Consider the following 13,745-nt stretch of genomic DNA (forward strand, 5'->3'; position numbering starts at 1 on the left):
CATCCTTCCCTGTGTGCTTCCTGGGCTGTGTCTAGGGATCAGCTCCTTCCCTGGCGGCAGCCCTCTGATCTTGGGGATGAGAAGGACCCTGAGTCCAACAGACCTGGGCCAGGTCACCATGAGCCTCGGTTTCCTTGGCGGCCAGAGGGGAGATGGTGGTGGAACTCCCTGGGCAGCTCCCTGCTGAGAGGTTTTGCTGTAGGTCTCGTGCCGCTCTTGCCTTTAATCTTCAGGCCACTGTGCCCGGATGTGGGGGCTGTTAGTGCCCCTGTTCGCCATTGAAGAAATAGAGGCACAGAGAGGTTAGGTGTCTGGCCCACCGTCACACAGCAGGTAGAGGCGGAGACGCAGAGCCCAGTACACTGACCACCACACCACCCTGCCAGCCTGCAGCCAGGAAGGTGTCCCCCATTGGGACCCAAGGTCAGCTCCTGGACCTCTCTTGTGGTGTCAGGAGAGCCACAGGCCAGTGAGGGTGGCCCCGAGGATCCCTCACTCAGTGTCCTCTGCTCCCAGACTTGGCTGGGCCGAGCCTGGCCAGTCCCACCTCTGGCCACTGGTCAGCCCTCCGGGAAGTGAGATGCAGGGATGTACACAGACTGCCTGTGTAGATGCTGCTGCCCAGTGTTGAAAGTCTTATCTGGGCTGCCCCCCAGCCGTCCCCACATACCCCTCCCCTTCCGGCCCCTGGCCCTCATCCCAGTCCCAGGAGTCCCAGGTTTTCCTTCTTGGAACCTCTTGACCCCAGGGAACACGGCTCACACGGTCTCTTTGCCAGTTTACGGCAAGGAAACCGAGGTTCCGAGACTGTGGGTGTCCCATGTGATTCTCACATACACTGCACTCTCCCAGGCCCCTCTTTTAAACACTTTAAATGAGGTGACATTCACATCGCATGCAATTACCTATTTCAACGCGAATAATGTGGTGGCATTTGTGCATCCACAGTCCTGTGCAACCACTCACGCCATCTAGTTTCAAAATGTTTTCATCTCCCCAGAAGAAACCTCCCATCCTCACTAAGCAGTTACCCCTCCTTGGTATCCCCCAAGCCCCTCGTTTGATGGAAGGGGAAACTGAGGCCCGGAGAGAGACTTGCCAGTGGGCGGAGCTCTGATAATAAGGAATCAGGCACCCATCTGCTGGTTCAGTCCTGGGTTGATTTTCCACCCAGCAGAGGTGACAGAGCCGGGAGGTCCTGGGAGCGCCACAGGGGAGCCCCACACTTGCAGCCAGAGCCCTGCCCCGAGCCTCCCCACCAGGGGACAGCAGAGAGCTTTCCAGAACCGGCCGCGGGGCTGGCGGGAAGCAGCGGGTCAGAGCTGCTGACAAACCTCACGTGGACCCCAGATCGCTGTCTCTGTGGGTCGGGCTTGGGAATTGGAGAGGAGGCCGCATGATTGGAAACATGAAGACAGCACGGCCTGGCTAGAGCAGCCGGAAGCGCCGTCACGTTGACTGAGGACACAGACCTCCTGCCCGCTGGGCTGGGCCTGCAGCCATTCTTCTTGGGGTGGGGGCCGCAGGTCCGGGTTGCTCTCAGCCCCCGACCTGCCTCAGAGTCCGGGGGGCTTTGGAACTGTGCCTCCCCATCTCCACCCACCCTGGCTGGTGCCATGAGGGGCCTGGATCCTGGGATCCTGTTCCTCTTGGGCAGAAGAGACTGGGGGACCAGAGGAGATGATGGGTCTTCAAGCCCCACATTCAAACCCCAGCCCACCACTCACAGTCTGGGGGTTCGGGGTGACGGAGTTGATGTCTCTGAGCCCCAGTTTGGTCACCACTAAAATGAGGCCGACATACTGGGGCAGAGTGCCAGCCCCCGGGCTAACAGAGGCCTGTTTCCTACTGACAATACTTCTTACTCCTAGGAACAGCTCCAACAACCACACACTAGGGAACGCTCAACCCAGGCCAGCTTGTCAGAGGCACGTGAACCAGAGGGACTCCATCTTGAATGGGGGCTGGGTAAAGGGAGGCTGAGACCTGCTGGGCCGCATTCCCAGGGTGCTAGGCATTCTTAGTCACAGGATGAGATAGGAGGTCGGCACAAGATACAGGTCATAAAGACCTTGCCGCTAAAGCAGGTTGCAGTAAAGAAGCCGGCCAAAGCCCACCAAACCCAAGATGGCCATGAGAGTGACCTCTGATTGTCCTCATGGCTCATTATGTGCTAATTATAATGCATTAGCTGCTAAAAGACACTCCCACCAGCGCCACGACAGTTTACAGATGCCGTGGCAGCATCTGGAGGTTCCCTACATGGTCTCAGAAAGGAGGGCAGAAACTCTCAGTTCTGGGAATTGCCCACCCCTTTCCTGGAACACTCATGAACAGTCCAACCCTTGTTTAGCGTATGATCAAGAAATAACCATGAAAATGGGCAACCAGCAGCCTTTGGGGCCACTCTGCCTATGGAGCAGCCATTCTTCTTTTCTTTTTTTGAGATGGAGTCTCGCTCTGTTGGCCGAACTGGAATGCAGTGGTGTGATCTTGGCTCACTACAACCTCCGCCTCCTGGGTTCAAGCGATTCTCGTACCTCAGCCTTCCTAGTAGCTGGGATTACTGGCACCTGCCACCACGCCCAGCTAATTTTTTGTATTTTAGTGGAGACAGGGTTTTGCCATGTTGGACCAGGCTGGTCTCCAACTTCTCACCTCAGGTGATCCACCTGCTTCGGCATCCCAAAGTTATGGGATTACAGGAGTGAGCCACTGTGCCCAGCCAGAGTAGCCATTCTTATATTCCTTTTCTTTCCTAATAAACTTGCTTTCACTTTATGGACTCGCCCCGAATTCTTTCTTCTGTGAGATCCAAGAAACCTCTCTTGGGGTCTGGATCGGGACCCCTTTCCAGTAACAAACTTGCTTCACCTCTCAGACCCTTCGTCTCTTCATCTGTACCCAAGACAAAGCCTCCCCCGAGGTTCCAACAGTGAGGAGCGAACGCCTGGGAAACGAGGGGCACGGAGTTGGTGTGCAGAACCAGGCAGCCAGTCCCTTTGTTTTGTGGTGGGTGGAGGTCCGGGCTTGGCTGGCTGAGGCCTAAGTCCACTGGTCTGCAGCCCTGCTCTGCCAATCGGAGGCTGGTTCCCAGGCAACAACCGCCACAACAACAACCCCCTTCAGCAGAGTGGGCATGAGATGAAGAGATGTCCAGTGGGCACCTGCCCAGCCCTATGCAGCCAATGGGCTCACAGCCCAGAAGCAGCTGCCCTGATTTTAGAGGGAGGCGGCCATGACCCCCGGGTTGACTCAGTCACCTTCCCACACACGTTTAGCAAGCGCCCACTGCACGGGCTCCGGAAACTCCCTTGGGCAGGTGCAGGGAACTCCAGGAGTGTTCCAGGCCCTTCCAGAGGGGCTCCTGGGACTGGAGCTGAAATCACACTCCTTTTGGGGTCCCTGGACGCTCTCCCCTGAACACAGAAGGAAAGAGCCTTGCCCAGGGTCACACAGCCCCCTCTCCTGACTCAGAGGCAAGGGGACTCCGCCCAGTACAGCTGCTTCCACTCTCCTGGAGCCCACGTCCTTCCCTGCACTGGTTCATCCAGGGGTAAATATCGGCCGAGTCCAGGTTGGACCCTCATTTGGGTGAGGGAGCTGAGGCTCAGAGAGGGGTGGTCACCATCCCAAGGCTATGGAATGATCAGCAACCCAAGGGAACTGGCTGCATCTTGCCGTTCCCTTCAATAGAGAGATCACCATCTCTACTCAAGAGAACAGCAGGCCCAGCCAGGTCTAGCAAGGATTGGGCAGCACACAGGCCACCATCCCAAGGGTGCCCAGCAAGTCCGCATCATCCTCACCTTCGCCACGGAGCCCAGGAGTTGAGAGGAGGTGGTTTACGGCCCAGTGTGAGGCCAAACTCTCTCCTGAGCAGGGTTCTCCGGAGATGGGAGAGGCCAGCTCAGGCAGAAGAGAGCTCCCCATCCGCAGAGGGGTTCAAGCAGGCCACGAGGGTCTCCCATGTGAGTGGAGAAGTGTGTCCAGGTGACACTGTTTGGGCATAAAGGTGCTCTTGGACTCCAGTTGGCACCATCAGTGATCCAGGCTGTTTCCAGGGAGCTTGGCCGCAGTCAACTCACATGTCCTGTGTCCAGCGCCTGGCCTGGGGGGCAGGGTGTGGGTCCCAGGCTGGGCAGCTGAGGAGACCAGTGCACCAGCAGCAGGGTGGAATCTACGCAAGCTCAGGGGCAGGAAGCAGGCTTGAATCCAGGCTCTGCCTCTCTCTGACTGGGCCTGACCCAGAGCACCCCGCAGTGGGCTCCCCTTCGTATGCCTTGCCCCACCGTGAGCCTCACTTTTCTCATCTATAAAATGGGGCAATGGGATATACCTTGCTGAGCTATTAGGAAGATCAACAGCATGGTAAGAAACATTTAGCACATGTTCCAGGGCTTGTCAGGTCCTCCAGGGTTGATAGAAAAACACAGGGAAAAGAAAAATATGCCTTCCCCCAGACGGAAGTGTGGGCAGGTGGAATTCTAAACTGACCCTGTGTGCCTCCTTCCCCTTCAGCACAGTGAGTCTGGGCTGTGATAGGATTTCACTTCCTCAAGTAGGTTGCAGTAGGTGGGAAGGGTGACAGGGTTTGCAGATGTAATTAAGGTCTCTAATCACTTGACCTGGAGTTATTCAAAGGAAGTTTATTGCAGATGAGCTTGGCCTAATCAAGTGAGTCCTGTGTAAGAGGGTTCAGCCTTCCCCAATTCTCCTACTGGCCTGGAGGCAAACAGCTTCCACACTGCACAGCACGGTGAACAGTGGGTTCCCCACGGAGGGGCCAGCCCACCAGGGGCTGCAGGCTCTCTAGGAGCTCAGCCGCCCCCAGCCGGCAGCCCTCAAGCACACGGGACTCCAGATCTACAACAGCACGGAGCTGAATTCTGCCAACAACCACGTGAATTTGGAAGGATGTTGAATCGTGGGGGAGATCACAGCCCAGTAGGCACCTTGATTACAGTTTGTGGCGACTCTGGGCAGAGAATCACGTGAGGCTTCTGACCCAAAGAAAGGAGCGTTGCTCTAGGTTGCTGAATTTGTGATTTGGCACACAGCATCGATAGCAAATATGAGGCCAAGCCTAGGAATGGGGAGGCCAAGCCCCAGGCATCCCTCCAGCCCTGAAGGACTCATGGTGGGCGGTAGCCAGGCAGCCCTTCCCTAGGCCACCTCCTCGCCTACCCACCTACCTGTTCCAGCAGGTCCACTCCTCAAACTGAGGTCTTCACACTCAGCTCCCACACCAGGAATTAAGAACGGAGAAAGAGGAGTAAGGCAGGAGAATGGGGAATTGGGCCGGCCAAAGGGTGGGGCATAAGCAAAGGGAATAGCAGGTGCGGCCAATTGGAGTAAGCCAGAGAACTGCAGGGGCAGCCGGTTCTAGGCAGGACTGGGCGGCACCCAGGCCACGTCCTCACCCCTGCGATAACAAGACGGAAATTTCCACCGTAGCTTCTGATGGACCGCGGGCCAAGTGTCCACTTCACCTTTGATGGACTATGGGCCAGTCCTTCATAGGGCGTACCCAGCTGGGGGTCTCTCGAGGGAACCCAGGGATATTGCCAAGTTCTTTAGCTTAATAAACACGCCAATTGAGTGGCCCTCAAGCCACCTGCTGGAGCTCGCTCCCGCTCTGTGAATTGCACTTTCCTTCTTCAGGAAATCTTTGTTTTGGTTGCTCCGTTCTTCTGTTGCTTGGTCTCTCATTACTTCTCTCGTTGCTTTGTTTTGTGCGTTTTGTTCAACACGCCAAGACCCTGGACAACTCACAGGAATGACCTTCCATTGGGGAACAGCAGGGCAGGTGTTGGGACCCCTGGGCTCCACCCTCCCCCCAGCTGTGTGACCCCAGGACAGCCTGGGCTTCAGGTGGCCTCCTCTGCACAGCAGAGGGCACACTTCCTGAGCCCCGGTGTGGGCGCCCTGTGAACATGGCCTCCTGTCCTGGACCCTGTTCATCTGCTGCCGTACTCACCAGGCCAGCCCTCAGTACCCAGCCAGAGCCAAACACAGGATTTCACAACCCCGGCCACTTTGGGCTGGGTCTGCACGGCATCCCAGGAAGGGAGAATTCCAGGGCCAGGAGATCTCCAGGAAATAAGGCGTACCTCGTCCCTCTCATAGCAAACACGTCAGCTCCTCGTCTGTGATGGCTCTGATAAGCCCGGACTGCAGGATGAGGAGACCTCTGGGGACCCATCCGTGTGAGGAGAGCTGGGTTTCCAGAGACGTCTGAGAGGGGAGGCAGTTTCACAATGCCGGCACCGCAGGCTTCAGGCCAAGCCCAGCCTCTCCGGGAAGGAGAGCCCATGCCAGTCCCCCTTGCCCTGTCCCCAGAGCCTGAGGGACTCCAAGAGGTCCATGGGCAAGCCTCTCCCTTCACCTCCTGACCCTTGTTGGCTCCAAAGGGGAGCCCCTGTGTGCATCCCCACCTCCTGTGCAGGAATGCACACCAGACTGGCTATCTCCAGGCCAGCGGGGAGGACCCCACTGTGTGGCCACGGCTCACACTGTCGGGCCCTGTGAACACACCCATTCCCGACACGGCCTGGATCCAGGGCGGAGTGCAAAGCGGAGCCGGTTCTGACCTAAGCCTTGTTTCCAGCACGAGCTTCGAGGGCCCCACCCGGGATGGGCCACAGTGATGGAGGAGGAGTGGTGTTACCTTCCCACATGGGTCCCAGATGCTTTGGGACAGCCCTCCCTGTGCCGGGGAAAGGGCCCTGGAGGGAAGGAGGCCCTGGGACCACTGTGAGCTCAGCCTTCACCCTTATGGAAGCTTCACCCCAACCCCCTGACCCTGTAGGGACAGATCAAAGGAACCTCCAGAGCCACCTATGCTCTGGGTCCCCACTGGTGATCCATGCTCTGAGCAAAGGAGAGATGATATTGACCTCAACCTGACCAGGGCTCTCTGCTTTACCTAACCGGGACGTCAGAACATTCCACTGAAGTTCAAGAGCAAGGCTCATCATGTCGTCAACGTTATACTGGAAGTCCCAGACAACGCAGCAAAACAAGGAAAAAGAAATCGATTCAAAGAATTGTTAAAGAAGAAACAAACCGACATGATTCACAAATGACAGGGTTGTTTACCCAGAAAATCCAAGACGTCCCAGACAGCTCTTAGGGTCACTAAGAAGCCAAGTTTCCTGGGAAAAGAGTAAACAAAAGTCAATTCCATTCTCACGGACCTGGAACAGTGAGTTGGGAAATGCAATTATAAAAATTATGCAATGTTGAATATCAAGAAGATAGACACTATGTATGATGGTTAATATTGAGTGTCAACTTGATTGGATTGAAGGATGCAAAGTATTGATCCTGGGTGTGTCTGCGAGGGTGTTGCCAAAGGAGATTACCATTTGAGTCAGTGGACTGGGAAAGCCAGACCCACCCTTAATCTGGGTGGGAACCATCTAATCAGCTGCCAGCATGGCTAGAATAAAGCAGGCAGAAAAACGTGAAAAGACTAGACTGGCCTAGCCTCCCAGCCTGCATCTTTCTCCTGTGCTGGATGCTTCCTGCCCTCGAACATCGGACTCCAAGTTCTTCAGTTTTGGGACTAGGGCTGGCTCTCCTTGATCCTCAAGCTTGCAGATGGCCTGTTGTGGGACCTTGTGATTACATGAATTCATACTTAATAAATTCCCACATATATAAAAAAATTATATAAATATAAATATATTTACATATTTAAATATGTATTTATATATATATATGTCCTATTAGTTCTGTCCTTCTAGAGAACCCTAATACACTGTGTCTAGGGAGAAATTAGCCAAATATTTATGGTGTTCATAGGTAGGAAAATGCAATACGGGGAAGATGACCGTTTTCCTCAAATTAACGTGGCTTTATGGCAATTCCAATAAAAGCCTCAAAGGTTTATGTAAAACTTCACAAGCGGATTCTGAAATATAGACAGAAGACCAGAAGTTCAGGAAGAGCTACAGCTCGTCACGAGGAACGGAGACAGGGCAGGAGGCCTTCCCCCTATGGGCCTGGATGATGTATTACAAAACAGCTTCACTAATACAGGGTGGTATCAGCAGAGGGATTTTTAAAAAGCAGAAAAAAAGAAGCCTAGAATTGAATTACCAAATATCCTAACACCCGACATCAGGCGTGCAGGTCCGAACACCCGACATCGGGCGTGCCGGTCTGAACACCTGACATCAAGTGTGCTGGTCTGAAGGGGGGAAGCTGGGTTCTTCAGTAACCAGTGTCGGGGCAAGTGGTGGTCCAAGCATGAAATGGGCCTCTCACATCCTCCTCAAAACCCATTCCTGCCACTAACCCAAAGGTGGAAAGCAAAAATGATGTTAACTTCTTTTAAAAATGAGGCTATTGGCCGGGCGTGGTGGCTCAGGCCTGTAATCCCAGCACTTTAGGATGCCAAGGCAGGTGGATCACCTGAGGTCAGGAGTTGGAGACCAGCCTGGCCAACATGGTGCAACCCCATATCTACTAAAAATACAAAAATTAGCCGGGCGTGGTGGCGCCCGCCTATAGTCCCAGCTACTTGGGAGGCTGAGGCAGGACAATCGCTTGAACCCAGGAGGCAGAGCTTGCAGTGAGCCGAGATTGCGCCACTGCACTCCGTCCGGGCAACAGAGCACAACTCCGTCTCAAAAAAAAAAAAAAAAAAAATGAGGATATCGTCATGAGCCAGAGTGGGAAAGAATTTCTCAAACAAGGCACCTAGAACACAAAAGGAAAAGATGACTAAGTTTGGCTATATTAAAACTACAAACCACTGTGTGGAAAAGACACCGTGGACACGCACAGAAAAGACAGGCCCCAAGCTCAGAGAAGATACTTGCAGCACAGGTTTTAGTCAGGGTTCTCCAGGGAAATGGAGCCAATAGGAGAGAGAGATATACACACACACACACACACACACACACACACACACACACACCGGTAAACATGTACACATATACATCATACGCATATATGTTCATACACATAGATACACACACGCATATGGAGATTGATTACAGGAATTGGCTCACGTGACTGTGGAGGCAGAGAAGTCCCATGAGATGCTGCCTGTGAAGCTGGAGACAAGGAGAGTTGGTGGTGTGATTCCAGGTCTGACGGTCTGAGGACCGGGGGAGCTGATGCTCGAGGGTAGAGGAGGATAGATGTCCCAGCTCCACAGCAGACAGGGAGAGAGGATTTGCCCTTCCCTCAACTTTTTGGCCCATCTGGACCCTCAAGGAATGGGATGACGCTGCCTGCACTGGTGCTGATGAGGGCAGTCTTCTTTAATACTATGGATTCAAATGCTAAACTCTTCTAGAAGCGCTCTCGCGCACACTCCCAGAAATACTTTATCAGCCCAGTCAAGCTGGCACAAAACTGACCCTCACCACACGTGTGCGTGGTGTGCTGCGTGGAATATATAGAGTTTATCACGTGCACGTGTGTAATACAGAATCTAATAGATTTGTTATGACATTTCATGTATGCATAACATCTGCAAACATCATATATAACCAAGTACACGCATGCACACGTACAGTTGCAGATGTATTGATCAATGATGGGATACATTCTGAGAAACGTGACGTTAACGTGTGTTTGTGTGAACACCACGGAGTGCTTATACACACCCAGATGGTCTGGCCACTCCACACCGCGCAGAAGGCAAAGCCCCTCGCTCCCAGGCTGCATACCTGCACGGCTTGTGACTGTGCTGAACACCGCAGGCAGCTGTCACAACACAGGAAGGATTGATCTAAACATTGAAAGGGCATAGGGAGAGTTGGGGCAGCTCCTATAGGGCTGTCCCTGCACCCTCAGTGCTCATCGTTGGCCAATCTCCCTGCACACGGGGAACGAGGGACAGGCCTACGGCCACAGAGCTGGGAGGCACCCTTGGCTCCACTGCTCAGAGCTCATGGCCGTGGGAAGTCAACCCCTTGGAGTCCTGGCTTCCTCCTCTGCAAAATGGGGACAGTGATGCCGATGTCCGAGGTTCCTGTGAGGGTCATGTGAGGCTGTGTTTGTAAAGAACAAACCCTCAATATGCAGTGCTGTTACTGTTAGCTTTTTTTTTTAACTTCTTTTTCTTTCTGAGACAGGGTCTCACTATGTTGTCCAGGTTTGTCTTGAACTCCTGAGCTCAAGTGATCCTCATGCCTCAGCCTCCTGAGTAGCTGGGACCGTGGCTGTTTTGCAGCACACCCAGCGGTTGTTGTTATCTTTTTTACTGGAAAAAGCCTGGACAGGAGAGACCGGCGTGCGTGGGCAATAATCTATCCACCCCCGTGCATGGGCTGCACACTACCCTTGGCCTGGCGGGCTCCTACCCACCCTTCAGGATCCCATGTGAATGACCCCTTTACAAGCCTTTTCTGCCAGCACCGCCCCCTGGCAGTTCCCCCACCTGGCTCTCTACACTCCCCTGAATAGTGTTCATTGCACTGAATTGCCACAACCTGTTTACCCAGGTCCTCCATTCCATGAGGTCCTGGAGCCTGGAGTGAGTCTCGCTCACCATCACGTGCCCACCAGCACAGGGTGCGTGCCTAACAGGCATTTGTTGAGGGAATAAACAAACCCAGGCGGGGGTGTGAGAACTCCTGAAGGAAGGCAGGTTCCATGAGGAGTGAACTCCCCCGAGAGGGACCTGCGAGGCAGGTAGAAAGCTTTGCCTGGGGCTGGGGTTTGGAAGGAGGCCTTGGCCTCCGAGGCCCAGCGGCAGGCGTGTTCCATGTGGTTGGGAAAGGGTTCTGAGTGTGCAAGGAGGAAGATGTGCCATGAAGGGAAGCTCTGGAGGCTTCTGTACTGAACAGAATGTTCTTTCTCAGAAGTCCCTACAGCCCCTTTCCTGACTGGACCTTTTGCGATGAGTGATTGTCATGGGCATCTTCCACCAGGGATGGACCAAGCGGCTCTGCTGGATTTCCTGCTGCAGAAAACGTGGCCGGGCTGCTTTTGTTAACTGCGTGTTTGACAAATGAATATTCTCGAACTCCTGCTCTGAACAACGGCCTGCACTTCTTGGTTGTGGCAGTTGGGGCCGCTGCCACTTTAGGGACAAGGTGCATTACAGAGGTCGCGTGGTCACAGCCCCTTCTCGCAGCTGAGGCCCAAGGAGGAGAAGGAAACAGGGAAGGGCAGAGCCTGGACACCCCTGCAGCCTCCAGCTTCCCCACAGCACCTGTGGTGGCGTTCCCATGGTAACCCTGGGGGGTCAGCAGGCAGGGGCATCAGCCATCGCTGGGAGGCTGCGGCAGGAGCCAGGGCGGTGTCAGCCAGGCTGCTCCACGCCACCAGTCTCCCCTCATCACCTGTGTCCATCTTGACACGCTGTGTCTCTCACTAACCCTTTATTTACTTCTCTGTTGCGTGAGGACCCTTGGTGCATAGCTCGGGGGAATAAAAATGGCATTGCAATTCGGGGCCGAAACGAAAGGGCAGGCGTTCTTTACCTACTGATCCAGCTGAAAATCCAGCTCTGCACTCCAGGAGGCCTGTCTCAGTTTCCGGTGGCTGCCATAACAAGTTACCCTGGTCTAGTGACTTGAAGCAGCAGACGAGCCTCCTCTCACGGTTGTGGAGGCCAGGCGTCCAAATCAAGGCATCATCAGTAGGGCCACGCCCTAGGAAGATGGGGAGAGGACCCTTCCTGCCCCTCCCAGGCTGCTGGGAACCCATTGCACTCGCCTCTCTGCGATATCTTTACAAGACCTTCTGCTCTGCATGTCTGTTCCAACCTCCCTCTCCCTCCATCTCCTAAGGACACTTGTGGTGGCGTTTAGGGCCTACTCAGATAGTCTGGGATCATCCCTCCATGCCAAGCCGCTGGGCTGAATCCCTGTTTCCCTATGAGATCACAGGTGCTGGTTCCAGGTTTCCGGCACGAGGCCCTAAGGGGCCATTTTCCGGCTGGCCACCAGGGATGCACTCCAGATGAGCCGAGAGAAGGGCTTGAAGCCCTGGTGGATTCGGGAAGCAGGAGGCGACAGGATGCAGAGCAGTGGGAGGCAGAACAGGGGAGGGTTGGCCTGGGGGAGAGGGTCTGCGGGAAGCGGGTGACGCCACTCCTGAGGCAGGGGAGGGCTGTGCGTGGCCGGGGTGGCCAGGTCCGAATTTCAAGGGGCGCCTGCCTCTTGACGGGGCAATGAGGTCACAGAGGTCATCAGCCCCAGGCAGTGACCGGGAATGGAGACATGGACCAGGATGAACTGGGAGCACATTTACCCCGTTTCCCAGGGAAAGACGATTCAGGGGCACCTCCAGCCTCCCCACAGCCACCCCAGCACCCCCAGATGCTGTGTTTCGCCATGGCCAGAATCAGAGCGGATTTACAGTGCATTTCCCAAGCCACTGCTTGCGTCTGCTGCAATGACCCTACGTCTCTGTGGTTTTCTTATCTAGCATTTTGATGGGGAGTGGGGGAAGGGTGGCGGGTGTCCCTTAGTGAAAGGATATGCACTTCTGTGGCAGGCAGCTCTGCGCTCCATGGCTGGCTCTCATATGCTCTTAGCCCTGGGAGACTGTCTGCCCTCAGTTTCCCCACCTGTAATATGGGATTGCAAGCATCACAGAGGGCTTCCTTCCTCTCCCTCCCTGCCTTCCTGTCTCCTTCCTTCCTTCCTTCTTTCTGCCTCTCCTTCCCTCCTTCTTTCCCCCTTCCCTGCCTCCCTTCTCTCCTTCTATCCTTCCCTTTTCCCTGCCTCCCTTCCCGCTTTGACCATCTCCATGTGGAGGTGCACGTGAATAAGAGGAGCTGTCTCGTCTCTGTTGGGGTCATGGTGACAGCACTGGGCATGGGGTGCTACTGGAGGTTTGAGGGGCTCACTTCTATCCACCTCCAGAGCAGGCTTCCTTGTTCAGAGCAAGTGGCCAGAACGACCCCCGGAGGGTCCCTGTCCACCTGTCACCATGCAAAGGTCCCAAGCCCTCAGGGAGAAAGGAGGTCAGACACTGACTCCTCTCCAGAGTCCAAACAGACAGGGCCCTGGTGCCTGGGTGTCTGGGCTGAGGTTGCAGGCTGGGGCTTGGGAAGATCAAGACCCTCTGAGTTTGCAAATTAGTTGAGGTTCAGAAGAAGCTTCAGCTACTGAAAGTAAAAATTGCTGGTCAAACTCTGTGACTGAGACGCTGATGAATAAGCGATACAGGGCTGAACAGATGGGCCACGTCAGCGAGGGAGAGGATCTTCGTTTTTGTGGGAAATAGTTTCATTTCTGGAAAAGTTATTTTCAAATAGGTGATTCTCTTGTCATCAACAGTAACTTGGAATTGAGAAAGCATGGTTGTGTGTGTGTATTTTGTGCGTGTGATGTGTGTGTTTTGTGGTCATGTGTGTGTGCCTGTGTTTTGTGTGTGTGAGAGAGAGAGGGAGAGAGACTCTGGCTGCCTGGAGAACCTCCGTTTTCCTCTTACCAGTATGTGGGCGTCTTGGTAGGTCTGCGTGTCCAGGACTGTGCCTCTTCTTTCCGTTTCTAATAAAACCCCACAGCATTCCACTGTGCCAATGCCACTGGCTCAATCCATTCCTGCTGCTATCACAGAATACTGGGGCCTGGGTGGCTTACGAACAGCAGACATTTCTTTCTCCCGGTTCTGGAGGCTGGAAAGTGCAAGTTTAAGGTGGAGTGGGTTCAGTGTCTGATGAGGGCTGCGTTCTGATTCGTGGATGGGCTGGTGAGGGCCACATCCTGATTGGTGGATGAGCTGGTGAGGGCTGCATCCTGATTGGTGGATGGGCTGGTGAGGGC

This window comes from Mandrillus leucophaeus, unplaced genomic scaffold (assembly GCF_000951045.1).
Source record: "Mandrillus leucophaeus isolate KB7577 unplaced genomic scaffold, Mleu.le_1.0 Scaffold68, whole genome shotgun sequence".
NCBI lineage: Eukaryota > Metazoa > Chordata > Mammalia > Primates > Cercopithecidae > Mandrillus > Mandrillus leucophaeus.